The sequence below is a fragment of the Zootoca vivipara genome, chromosome 8 (assembly GCF_963506605.1).
Source record: "Zootoca vivipara chromosome 8, rZooViv1.1, whole genome shotgun sequence".
NCBI classification, from domain to species: Eukaryota; Metazoa; Chordata; class Lepidosauria; order Squamata; family Lacertidae; genus Zootoca; species Zootoca vivipara.
Genome location: NC_083283.1, coordinates 51,253,092 through 51,265,370, shown reverse-complemented (window position 1 = coordinate 51,265,370; position 12,279 = coordinate 51,253,092). Strand labels below are relative to the sequence as shown.

At 41.8% G+C, this 12,279-nt stretch overlaps 1 long non-coding RNA gene across 1 annotated transcript; it reads left to right on the top strand.

Moving 5' to 3' along the window:
• Positions 1–488: 488 nt before the first annotated feature.
• LOC132592586 (uncharacterized) lies at positions 489–8,074 on the top strand. The gene is made up of 4 exons (XR_009558093.1): positions 489–641; positions 1,875–1,938; positions 2,682–2,726; positions 7,852–8,074. It is a non-coding gene; the product is annotated as an uncharacterized LOC132592586 (long non-coding RNA).
• Positions 8,075–12,279: the final 4,205 nt, after the last annotated feature.

Here is a 12,279-nt window from a genome sequence, read left to right as displayed (position 1 = left end):
GAGCCGTCCTGAGCCCGGTTTTGACTGGGAAGGGTGGGGTATAAATAAAAATGTATTATTATTATTATTATTATTATTATTATTATTATTATTATTATTTAGTGCCCATTGGCACTAGCAGGGCAGAAATCAGGGAGTAGGTGAAACCAGACCCAATAAGAAGCAGAACAAGCTAAGTCTAGTTTTGTCCTCCTCATCCTTCCTACAGCGTTCTTCAAGCACAGGACTGATTCTAGGGGGGGGGAGTTTATGGGTAGCTCCATCTCCTGGACTTGAGATTAAGTAAAAAGGTAAGCAGGTAGGAGTTGGCATGTTGATGCTGGTGACATTCCCCCTAATGAACATTTGAATTACCTATGGGATCAGGCCAGAGGTCCATCTAATTCCAGCATCCTTTTCTTACAGTGACCAACCAGATGCCCATAAGAAGCCCGCAAGCATCACCTGAGCACAACACCATCCTACGCACCTCTGATTCTCAGCATACTACCTAATGGACCAGCCTCCTCTGTGAACTTGTGGGAACAAACAATATTTATATCCAAAGGAAAAGAACACAAACAATATGTATCCAACAGAGAACAGACCCACTGAAATCAACAGGCATAAGTCTGGGACTGATCTGCACATGACTTAGTTGGGTATGTCCTAATTATCACAAAATCAGTAAGGTGTCTCAGAAGGTTTCAAATCAATTCACTTCATTACAATGAGGCAGTTGATAATGAAAAGTAGCAGAAAATATGTTGACAGCATGCCAAACAATGGCTGAGCAGTTTGTCTCATGTCACCCTTTAAATCTTTAAATCTAAGCTCTATGGCAGGCATCCCCAAACTTCGGCCCTCCAGATGTTTTGGACTACAATTCCCATCTTCCCTGACCACTGGTCCTGTTAGTTAGGGATCATGGGAGTTGTAGGCCAAAACATCTGGAGGGCCGCAGTTTGGGGATGCCTGCTCTAAGGCATCATCCACCATCATCCACCATCAATTCCTCTGTCTCCTGCAAGTGGCCAGAAAAACATATATGTCCATGATTCTTCCCATAACATGCTCTGAATGGGCCCATGATCTCTAGTCACCGTTAGTAAATGGAGCAGCCTTGGTAAATGGAATCAGGCAGGATTCAGCCAGCCAGCACAGGTAGAAATGGGTCAGGCAGAAAAGCAAGAGGGAGGTTTTGCCACAATATGTGATTAGGATTCTGCCGCAACTGCAGTCTGAGGCAATCCATAAGATTTGGGTGTCAATTTCATAGCTTAATGCCACTTTTTGTTTCCCTCATCTTGTTCTTCTCTTTTATCCTCTCTAATGGTCAGGAAGAAATAACACAATTAAGTGCATAGATTTAAGTTGTTTGGTCCCTTCTCCTTCTGGAATCAATAGGGCTAAATCAGCATAACTAGTTACAGATGGGGCTGCCAGTCACCCTTTCCCCCCCAAGGAAAGTAATCCAATTTCATGTTGCTGGGGCTTTTTTTCCTATTTCTTTCTGAGGACATACTAACTTTTTAAATTGAACTCCCAGAGTGAATGGATCTGAATCAAAAGAGATTAGCTCCTTCATCTGGTAACATAAATTTTAAAAGCAACCAGGAGCCAAAATGAACAGTGAACTTTGAAAATCCTAAAGCAATTGGAAAACGACAAACTATTCCTGAAAATGTAAGCTCCGCAAAGATTTTCACTTCAACGGTCAAAACTATGTAGTGCAGTTCTCTGGAAAATCTCTTTGGTGAACTGTGGGTGACACAAACAATTCGCGATAGAGGGATTTTGTTTGTTGGTTTGTTTGCTTGCTTTTTGCCCCCACAACTTAACAAGCTCTACTTTTTTTATTTTACTTTATCTCTTTCTCTCTCTGTTGGATACAGTTCAGGAAGATGCTGAATCCATCAGGAAAAAACTGAGTCAGATGGCGGGTATGAAGCAAAAAAGGTGATCTTTTAATCATATGGTACATGGTGGAAAACACCGCCTGTGCGATTTGCTCTGCTTGTTTCATCTTCCAATTAGCAGCTCTGCAAAAAAAAATTTTTAAAAAAATATCAGATACAACCTTGGCTATTACATAATGCACTCTGCTTTACACTTTACTGAAGTGCTGATGTTATACAGACTCCCACACACACACACACCCTGGTCTCTCTGAAAAAATTCAGTGGTACCTCTGGTTAAGAACTTAATTCATTCCCAAGGTCTGTTCTTAACCTGAAACTGTTCTTAACCTGAAGCACCACTTTAGCTAATGGGGCCTCCCACTGCCGCCACGCCACCGCCACACAATTTCTGTTCTCATCCTGAAGCAAAGTTCTTAACCCGAGGTACTATTTCTGGGTTAGCGGAATCTGTAACCTGAAGCGTCTGTAACCCAAGGTACCACTGTAATAGCAGGCATTTAAAATCACATTCTCAAGCTAGTCCCTGTCAGTATTTCAGTTGATGAAGACCCTTGTCCCATTTTGCTCAATGAATAAAAGCACTTGAAACTGACTAGGTTGTACATCAAGATTTCTCAAAGGACATCTAAAGGATAAAATGCACCAGAAAGTTACTGTGACATGGTCTAATTTTTTATATTTAGCAAGCAATGAACATTTGAATAAAAAACCCTTGTTAAAGATAAGAAGACAGCTGCTTCAATCCAGGACTGACCTAATTCAGCATTGTGTTTTCAACAGTGGCCAGTTAGATGCTTCCAGGAACAGCACCATTCCTTACAGCAGGTATGAGAAATGTTTAGCTCTCATGATGTTGCCATACCATCAGCTCCAGAAACCATAGCCAATGGGCCAGGGATCATGGGAGCTGTAGTTTGGCAATTTATGCATACCCTCCAACATTTCTTTGATGAAAATAGGGATGTCCCATTCCGTATTAATAATGATTTATACCCCACCCATCTGACTGGGTTATTTCAGCCACTCTGGGTGGCTTCCAACATATATAAGCATAATGAAACATTTTTTAAAAAACACTCCCTATACAGGGCTGTTTCAGACAGCTCTGGGGTCAGATAACTCCATACCCTCCAACATCCTCCAATGAAAATAGGGACTTCCTACCGTACCTTCCAACATTTCTCTGGTGAAAATAGGAGCGCCCTAAGGAAAAGCGGGACATTTCCAGATCAAATCAGAAATCAGGATGGCTTGTGTAAATCAGGGGCTGTCCCTGGAAAATAGCGACACTTGGAGGGTCTGACGTATGGCAGGCCCAAAGTTGCCCACACTTGCCCTACAGGTAACAGGTGATAGTCAGGAGAATACTTCTGCCTCTGAAGGCATGAGGAGGACTGCTGGATCAGGCCAATGGTCTATTCTGATCACCATTCTGCTTCCAATTAAATATATATATATATGCTGGCAGCAAGACCACTGGATAACTGTGTTTAAGGGCAAACTTTATTATTCCAAACTGGAAGTTTTCAGACCTTTTGCAGCCGATATTAAAGAGCTCTGTTTAGCAAGCAGGTCACTTTTGTAAAATCAGCCTCGTTTTTTTCTAATCACCATCATGATAAAATGGAAGCTAAGGTGTATTTCCATGTTTTGGTCATTGTATGGATCCTTTGTAGATAGTCCTAAATCATTAAGATAAGCCAATTAGGTTAATTAGCCATCTTAGAGCTGTTAGCCAGCTGATGTGAAAGTGCTTAACTAGAAGCTCAGCTAGAGAAGAATAGAAACTCAAGGACTCCACAAACTGAGCAGCTGGGATTAGAATGAGAAATTAATGTGAGATGCAGGTTCATTCTTTGGCATTTCAGTTAGGGCTGAGAATGTCCCAAGTCTGAAATTCTGGAGAGCCACTGCCAGTCAGTGCAGATAATACAAAAGTAGATGGATGAATTGTCTGACTCCGCTTCCTATTTCCCACGTGTCTTCCTATCTTTGTGGTGATAATCTGGTTCTACCAACAGGTAGTAATGGGGTTGCCAGACTCAATAGTGGACAGGCCTTCTGTGCCTTTAATTGCCCTGCTCTCTTTTGAGTCTGGAAACCTTAAAGAGAAACCAGCAGACCCTTTGTTTAATTTCCAAGCAAAGGGTCTGCTGGTTTCTCTTTAAGGTTACCAGACTCAAAAGACAGCAGGGCAATTAAAGGCACAAAAGTCCTGTCCACTATTGAGTCTGGCAACCCTAGGTAGTAATCTGAGTAAATAGATCTGGTGCTACATGGGAGTCAATGAAAACAGAGGCTGAAAATTTACCAGGTATTTTCTGTTGTGCAATTTAAAGGGATGGGGGAAGAATAATTATTTGCCCTTCCCTTAATTGATAAACAGCTGCAATAAAATTTGCAGCCATCTAAGTTCTTATACCCCCTTCATGGATCAATGCCTTGTCGTGGCGAAGGGGCTTGAATAACTGAGAAGCTATGAGCTATGCCATGCAGGGCCACCCAAGATGGACAGGTCATAGTGGAGAATTTTGACTAAACGTGATCCACCTGGAGAAGGAACTGGCAAGCCACTCCAGTATCCCTGCCAAGAAAACTCCATGGACAAAGACAACAGGCATATAAAAGTTATGACGCTGGAAGATGAGCCCCTCAGGTCGGAAGGTGTCCAACATGCTACTGAGGAAGAGCGGAGGACAAGTACAAGTAGATTCAGAGCTGATGAAGCGGCTGGGCCAAAGCCGAAAGGACACTCAGTTGCGGATATGCCTGGAAGCGAAAGGAAAGTCCGATGCTGTAAAGAAAAATATTGCATAGGAACCTGGAATGTAAGAACCATGAGTGGAGGTAAGCTGGATGTGGTCAAAAATGAGATGACAAGAATAAATATCGACATCCTGGGCATCAGTGAACTAAAATGGAAGGGAATGGGTGAATTCAGTTCGGGTGACTATCATATCTACTACTGTGGGCAAGAATCCTGTAGCAGAAATGGAGTGGCCCTCATAGTCAACAAAAGAGTGGCAAAAGCTGTAATGGGATGCAATCTCAAAAATGACAGAATGATCTCGATACGAATCCAAGGCAGACCTTTTAACATCACAGTAATCCAAGTTTATGCACCAACTACCGGTGCTGAAGAAAGTGAAATTGACCAATTCTATGAAGACCTACAACAACTTCTAGAAATGACACCAAAGAAGGATGTTCTTCTCATTACAGGGGATTGGAATGCTAAAGTAGGGAATCAAGAGATAAAAGGAACAACTGGCAAGTTTGGCCTTGGAGTTCAAAATGAAGCAGGGCAAAGGCTAATAGAGTTCTGTCAAGAGAACAAGCTGGTCATCACAAACACTCTCTTCCAACAACACAAGAGACGACTCTACACATGGATATCACCAAATGGGCAGCATCGAAATCAGATTGATTATATTCTCTGCAGCCAAAGATGGAGAAGCTCTATACAGTCAGCAAAAACAAGACCTGGAGCTGACTGTAACTCAGATCATCAGCTTCTTATAGCAAAATTCCAGCTTAAACTGAAGAAAGTAGGAAAAACCACTGGGCCAGTAAGATACAATCTGAATCAAATCCCTTATGAATACACACTGGAAGTGAGGAACAGGTTTAAGTATTTAGATTTGGTGGACAGAGTGCCTGAAGAACTGTGGATGGAGGCTCGTAACATTATACAGGAGGCAGCAACGAAAACCATCCCAAGGAAAAGGAAATGCAAGAAAGCAAAATGGCTATCCAACGAGGCCTTACAAATAGAGGAGGAGAGGAGGCAAGCAAAATGCAAGGGAGATAGGGAAAGATACAGGAAACTGAATGCAGATTTCCAAAAAACAGCAAGGAGAGACAAGAGGGTCTTCTTAAATGAGCAATGCAAAGAAATAGAGGAAAACAATAGAATGGGGAAAACCAGAGATCTGTTCAAGAAAATTGGAGATATGAAAGGAACATTTCGTACAAAGATTACCATAATCAAGGACAAAAGTGGTAAGGACCTAACAGAAGCAGAAGACATCAAGAAGAGGTGGCAAGAATACACAGAGGAATTATACCAGAAAGATATGGAGGTCTCATACACCCCAGGTAGTGTGGTTGCTGACCTTGAGCCAGACATCTTGGAGAGTGAAGTCAAATGGGCCTTAGAAAGCATTGCTAATAACAAGGCCAGTGGAAGTGATGATATTCCAGCTGAACTATTTAAAATTTTAAAAGATGATGCTGTTAAGGTGCTACACCCAATATGCCAGCAAGTTTGGAAAACTCAGCAATGGCCAGAGGATTGGAGAAGATCAGTCTACATCCCAATTCCAAAGAAGGGCAGTGCCAAAGAATGCTCCAACTACCGCACAATTGCGCTCATTTCACACGCTAGCAAGGTTATGCTTAAAATTCTACAAGGCAGGCTTAGGCAGTATGTGGACCGAGAACTCCCAGAAGTGCAAGCTGGATTTCGAAAGGGCAGAGGAACCAGAGACCAAATAGCAAACATGCGCTGGATTATGGAGAAAGCTAGAGAGTTCCAGAAAAACGTCTACTTCTGCTTCATTGACTATGCAAAAGCCTTTGACTGTGTCGACCACAGCAAACTATGGCAAGTTCTTAAAGAAATGGGAGTGCCTGATCACCTCATCTGTCTCCTGAGAAATCTCTATGTGGGACAAGAAGCTACAGTTAGAACTGGATATGGAACAACTGATTGGTTCAAAATTGGGAAAGGAGTACGACAAGGTTGTATATTGTCTCCCTGCTTATTTAACTTATATGCAGAATTCATCATGCGAAAGGCTGGACTAGATGAATCCCAAACCGGAATTAAGATTGCCGGAAGAAATATCAACAACCTCAGATATGCAGATGACACAACCTTGATGGCAGAAAGCGAGGAGGAATTAAAGAACCTTTTAATGAGGGTGAAAGCGGAGAGCGCAAAATATGGTCTGAAGCTCAACATCAAAAAAACCAAGATCATGGCCACTGGTCCCATCACCTCCTGGCAAATAGAAGGGGAAGAAATGGAGGCAGTGAGAGATTTTACTTTCTTGGGCTCCTTGATCACTGCAGATGGTGACAGCAGTCACGAAATTAAAAGACGCCTGCTTCTTGGGAGAAAAGCAATGACAAACCTAGACAGCATCTTAAAAAGCAGAGACATCACTTTGCCGACAAAGGTCCGTATAGTTAAAGCTATGGTTTTCCCAGTAGTGATGTATGGAAGTGAGAGCTGGACCATAAAGAAGGCTGATCGCCGAAGAATTGATGCTTTTGAATTATGGTGCTGGAGGAGACTCTTGAGAGTCCCATGGACTGCTAGAAGATCAAACCTATCCATTCTTAAGGAAATCAGCCCTGAGTGCTCCCTGGAAGGACAGATCGTGAAGCTGAGGCTCCAATACTTTGGCCACCTCATGAGAAGAGAAGAATCCTTGGAAAAGACCCTGATGTTGGGAAAGATTGAGGGCACTGGGAGAAGGGGACGACAGAGGACAAGATGGTTGGACAGTGTTCTCGAAGCTACGAACATGAGTTTGACCAAACTGCGGGAGGCAGTGCAAGACAGGAGTGCCTGGCGTGCTATGGTCCATGGGGTCACGAAGAGTCGGACACGACTAAACGACTAAACAACAACAACAAAGTTCTTATACATGCAAGCAGCTGACGTTACCACGCTGTAAGTTTCCACAGAGGTGTCCTAGGGCATTAAAGGAAGAGCGCAAATGGTTGGAATAGCCAGAGTGCGGAGGATTGATTGTCAATATAGTTTTATGTGCGTGAAATGGAGTGGTCTTTATTAGAACAGCACAAGAAACATCAAGCTGCAGTAAAAATTATCTTGACAACATGGTTAGCCTCGTGCAGACTGTTATCCAATTCCCAAGGTTGTTGCAATAGGCTCTAGGGAGTCTAAAATTAATTACTCCCATTTCATATTTAACAGAGAGAAAAGAAAAGGAAGACTGGAAACAACAGAATCGTGTCCAAGGAATATGAATGCAGAAAGTGATAATTAAACGGTTCGGCTTTCGTTTGACTCTGTACAGTATAATGTATTTTTGAAGTAGCACTCGCATTCAAAATAGTACAAGGGTTTCACAGTCATCCTAGTACCACCTATAAATGCTATTTATAGTGATTGGTGTGTGTGTTAAAAAAAAGTGTGTTGGGATAGTAGTGATTACTGGTGCACACACAACATGGATTTGGGTGCTGTAATATACGGTTCATAATTTCTAAAGCGCCCATTCCTTCTTCTTCAAGGAAGATGGATTGCCCGGGTTATGTGTACTTGTGCAGATATATGAATCACATTATAATTGATATGTAATAGGCAGCAGACATGTAGCCTGTGCTCCACTGCATATATAAGAATGCCAGTTTCAATAATGCTTGAACTGCCCCTAAGTTGCAAATCAAATTGCTTGTTGCTTCCATACTTTTAGCTAACTTAAAAAGGTTAGGAGGGAGCGAAAGTGAGTTTGGTTTGACATTTGAATAGAGACATTTGAATTCCATGGCAGAGAACTAACCCATTAGGTCATTTTCTTTATTCAAAGGGATCTCTGACTAACACAGTTTGGGCTGATAATTGAGAACAGAAATGTGATTGTGTCCCATCAAACCAGGCTTTATAATCAAGTAAATAATACTCAGAAGTCAGCAGCAGGGAATGATACGGAATGTCGAATCCACTGATATGATGAGTTCAGATATAAATTTGGCAGCAGTCATTTTGAAAAGGCATAAATGTAATTAAGTTTGCCTTAAAAGAAAATTGCATCTACTTTCCAGCGTGCTGAGTACAAAGTCTGGATGATACATGGGAATGGTTGAAGTTCAGAGGTGTTCAAACTGAAGTGAAGCTCAGAGTCATTTTCAGTGAATCTAAAAGTTGTTCTGCAGGATACCAGAGATGCCAAACAGGAAAGAATGAATCACCGTTTGTCATCACTCTTGCATATTATTATTAATATTATTATTCCTTTTATTTTTTCAAAAGTGCTTAGTGTAATCTAAGCCTCCAAATTTCAAGAATCCTTCATGCAGCAGCAAAATGTTTGTCTCATGTAGAATCAAAAGCAAATTTTAAGGTTGAATTCTTGAACAGTTAAAACATTTGAGAACCTTCAAAGGAAATCAAAATGTTGAAAAGAGTGGCAATTTCCCCCAAGGTAGGAGCATACGTTCCTACGTTGTGCAACACCCATTGCACACTAGCCTGGAACCATCTGGTACTAGCCATGAATCCAGATTCAATGTTCTCTGATCGCCAGTGCAGGGGCTGTTGTGCTAGCATAAGAGCAAGAATAATGGCTGTGCCATATGAAATCCAACAGCTGCACTAGTGGAAGTTTATCATGCAACAGGTTTCACAACAGGAAGTATTGGAGCTTACAACAATCAGTTATACAACCAGTAATGAGACCCATGCTGACTTCCTGTGCCTTCTCTTGCACAAGCCATTCTGCTACTGCAGGCATCCTCAACCTAAGCCCTCCAGATGTTTTGAGACTACAATTCCCATCATCCCTGACCACTGGTCCTGTTAGCTAAGGAAGATGGGAGTTGTAGTCCCAAAACATCTGGAGGGCTGAGTTTGGGGGGGTTTGTGCTAGTGCAGCTATGACACCACTAAAGGACTTTTGTTTAGTACCACTTTGAATTACTTCCAGGATATTTGATTATGGGTGTTTTGGGGATCATTTATAGCCATGCATCCCCTTTCATAGATCCTTTCCATTTAAAATTATAGATGCTCGTTAAGGTTCTGGTGTGTGATCAAAACAAGAATCCCTGTGAGATTGTACACTTACTATTATACCCAGTTTAGACATGGAGAAGTGTTAATTCACAAAGAAACTAATTTGAGGTTATTCTATTAATTTACAAGGGCCTTAACAAATTGGGTCCAGGATACCTTAAGGGCCATCTGATTCCTTATATCCCTGTCCAGTGTGGAGGAGTCACGCCTAGTGGTGGCTTAGATGCACAGCTCACCTCTATCAGGAGCCATGTGCTCAATTGTGGGCCCAATTCTGTCAAGCTTTCAGCTGAGATCAGACATGCCCCCTACCCCCCAATTCCTGTTGAACTTCTGGTGCTGAGCAAAGACTTCTTTTATTTATGGTTTTAACTGATTTTACCATTATTGTGCTTGTTTAAATATTACTGTACACTTCTTAGAGACTACTGTGTTAAGCAGTATATAAAATGTTTAAATAAAATAAAATGGAAGCTGAGATAGATAGAACCTCCCCAAGACTGCCTGTTCCATTCACTGGATGAACTCATATACTTGTGCACACACTAGGGGGAAATAAGCCAAGCAACATTTAGAATTACTGTAGGAGGCATACCTTTTATGCCTGCCATGTGCTATAACATACTGAAAAATGTAGCTGTGGTGTGTCTTCTAAATACAGGCGTTAGCACAAGCTGTAAAACTATAAAAAATAAGAAGAAGAAACATGTTTTTCCTCAATTAAATTTTTTAAGTGTTTGAAATTGCTATGTGCAGCCATGCAGATGGAAGGGGAGAGAAGATAAATATTGCACTACAGATAGTTAATCTCTAGCTGAAGCATTTTAATAAATTGGAGTTACAAAAAAAATCAGTGCACATCAATTGGTTCCAACCAACTCTTGTTTATCTTCCACCTCTGTCTGTGTTTGATGGATGTTGTTCATGCTCTTTGGTTTACAGTAACAAACAGGTTTTTAATTTTTCTAAACTCCATCTCTCCAGTGCCATTCTGTGATGGATGATCTGACAAAAGGTTCTTCAGTGAAGTCTGAATACTAAATAAATTAGCAGTATTAGAAGTAGCGCATCATTCACCCCTGACTGCTTTCCAGTCATTGCTGCTTTTCTCCTCCTTTACTTGCTTAATCTCTGGTGGTACAACTATCTGCTCAGCACATGACAACGGCCCAACCCATATGCCCTAACAACAGATGGTGTGTATGGCAAATAGGGCACAGAGTGTGCTTGCAATGAGCAAAGAAAGCACTGATCTGACTGCTCTTCCATATGTTCAGATCCCCAAGAAAACTGTGTATGAGCTACATGCAAAATATCATGAAGTTAAACCATGTCTATTATCTCAATCAGATCTCACTGCGGTGTGCTTCATCTGCTGATGAGAAAGAAAGAAATTGGGCTAAATCCAGTTTAATCCAGTTGGAACTTTCGAAACAATGGATGAGTTGTTTGTCCTGTTCCTGGTTGCTGTTGATATTTTGAGACCATGTAAAGTCTTACCATTAAGTACTGGTTCATATAAGTATTTCAGACTTCTGGTCAATCGATTTCATACTTCCATATTATTTATGTCTGCATTATTGACGTAGGATTCATTATGAAATGTGTTGGGCCTAATAAACCTTTTCCTCAGCTCTTTAAGGTCATCTTTATTTTTCTACCTGTGATTGGTGTTGTGATATATGGAATCTGTGCCTTCCCATTTGTTTTTCCTGCCCACTGGAATCAATGGGACAGGCTAGTAATGATTTAAGCCCCATTGATTTCAACTGGAAGTAAGCACAACTAAGTTAGTATGGATACATCTCTTCACTTTTAACCCTGGGCCTTATATTCCTCTCCACAGAGATTTGTCAATATCTACCAGACCCAAGAGCAAGAAACAGTATACCTTGTCCAATGCTTTTTGCTGAATAAGGGCTAGGGAGGAAAGAGAGCTATAAGGAGGATTATCAACAAACAAACCCTTACCCTGGAAAATGAGGCAGAAAACATGAGTGCACAACGGCTAATCCAACATATCAGTCAGGCTTGTTGAGAGCAAGGAAGAACTACCACTAATACAATATAAATCATCTGTGGCTCATCACAGGTCAAGGTTTATAACAAATACCTGAGGAATAAAAACTGCTTGTCTGTGTAACTAAAGCGTTGGTAACTGTGGAAGTTAGCCTGTGTGCTTTTTCTGCTCACCTGTCCTGAGATTTTTCATCAGCTCTGGAGTACAGTGGTACCTCGGTTCGTGAACGCAATCCGTTCCGTGGAGGCGTTCGTTCGCCGAGGCATTCGCTCGCTGAAGGCACGCTTCTGAGCATGCGCGAAGCGCTGATAGAGCTCTTCTGCGCACGCATGCGCTGCACAGATCGTGTCTGCGCATCCGACACCGCGGAACCCGGATTTAAACACTTCCGGGTCTGCGGCGTTTGTAAACGGAGGTTTTCGTAAATGGAGGTAGTTGTAAACCGAGGTTCCACTGTACACCATTCACTCAGGATTCAATGGAATTTCTCCACAACCTTACAAACCTCTCCCATAACCCATATTCAAGTATGAAGAGGCTATCCGTAACACAGGAGCCAGTGCCCACATGTGAAGTTGGTCACTTGT